This window comes from Sus scrofa, chromosome 10 (assembly GCF_054392235.1).
Source record: "Sus scrofa isolate SSC_HxYL_T2T_F1_AM1 chromosome 10, Sscrofa_HxYL_maternal_Yorkshire_Landrace_v2.0, whole genome shotgun sequence".
NCBI lineage: Eukaryota > Metazoa > Chordata > Mammalia > Artiodactyla > Suidae > Sus > Sus scrofa.
This window is the reverse complement of record NC_139392.1, coordinates 41,968,325-41,970,000: the sequence shown is the minus strand read 5'-3', so window position 1 is coordinate 41,970,000 and position 1,676 is coordinate 41,968,325.

Below are 1,676 nucleotides of genomic sequence, written 5' to 3'. Positions count from 1 at the left end.
GGTCTCACCGCCAGAGGCCTCCAGCACAACGGCGGTCCCGCCGCAACACCCAGGACGCCGACTGGCCTCCCCCTCAACCCCTGGGGGCCCCCCCCTCGCGGGGGCCCCACGACCGCCACCGACGACACCGACGAGCCACAGCCGGCCCCGTGGAAACAAGTCTCCCAAGGCACCTACCGACGACCACCCCCCACACCCCACACGCACCCGCCGTGCCCAACCCTCTTCCCCCACCCCCCCGCGCACAGGGGGACACCCGAGAAGCACATCACCCAGGGACACCCGCCCGGCCACGGCGGCCAGGGGGTGACACCCACACGAGGTGAGGCCATTTCAGGTCCCCGGTTGACACGGGGGCGGGAGGGAGAGAGACATGGCACAGGCAAGGCAGGGCGGTCACCTGTTCGGGGCAGGGGGAGGGCCGGCAGCACCGGGGAAGGGCGGCAATGCACACGGGGCAAGGGCTGTGAGGCAGGGACGCGGGTGCCTGCCCAGGGAGAGGAGAAAGGACCCAGGCACGCCAGGCAAACCAGCACGGGGTCACACCACCACACACACGAGGGCAGTCCCATGACACCTGGGACACCAGGCGGCCTCAGTCGCCCCAGAGCACTCCACGACCCGGCCCCACCACCAGGGCCCCATGTGCAAAGGCTTCCCCCCCCCTGCCACGTGGGGGGGGGGCTCGTCCGCCTCATCTCACCCATCCGTCCATCTTTCCACCCTCATCTCATCCGTCCTTCACCTAGTCCACCCTCCAGGGCCTGACGCCTGGGGGAAACGCTCCTGAGCGAGGCGGCCCGAACCATGCTCGCTCACCACCTCCACACCACCAGCTGCGACCCCAGGCGAGTGCGGGAAGAACCGACAGGCGGCTCGCAGCGGGGGAGGCAGGGGCAGAGGCCGCCGGGGGACGGGGCGCATCCCCCTCCTCCACTTCCCCTTCCAAGGGGAGGGGCACCACGTGCCCACGCAGCACACAGCCCGGCGCTGGATGCCAAAACCCGGCCCGGCCCGGCGTGACCCTCCCCCAACTCGGAGGGGGGAGGTACAGGCCGCATTAGGCAAAAGAGCAGCGCTTGGCCCCCACCGCGGGGGCCAGCGCACCCCTCGCGCGAGGGCGGCTCTTGCCCACACGCTGTGGCAAGTAGCACCGGCAGCTACTGCCTTGCACACTTCAGAGGGGCGGCGGCTGGGGGGTCCAGGTACCCCAAGGCCCCCCTCTCAGATCGCTAGAGAAGGCTTTCTCACCGAGGGCGCGTCGTGCCCCCCACACCATCGTTCGCCCCTTCGGGGACCCACGGGAGTGGGAACACTCCCAAAAAGTGGGAAGTCAGAAGGGGGGGGGTCTGCGGTATGGGTAAAGCACACAGCCCATGTGAGCGTCCACGGTCAGAGCCGGGAGAGCAAGAGTCTGTGCTGCCACCAGGCTTGCCTTTCAGACTTTTCCACGTGGGTGGAGGGGTGCCACGTCCGGAAAGCCAGACGGGGACCCCCCCTTCACATCTCCCGGCCCACCGCGGTCGCTCTCACGACCACATGCAGCCTTCCCGGTCAAGGGAGAAGCATGGGGCGTGCCGCTCAAGGGCCAAGGGCTGCCCTCACTGGCACACAGTGAGGGAGACCCATGACAAGGGGTCCACCTGAGCCCCTCCCGGGGAGGGGACACAAGCTTC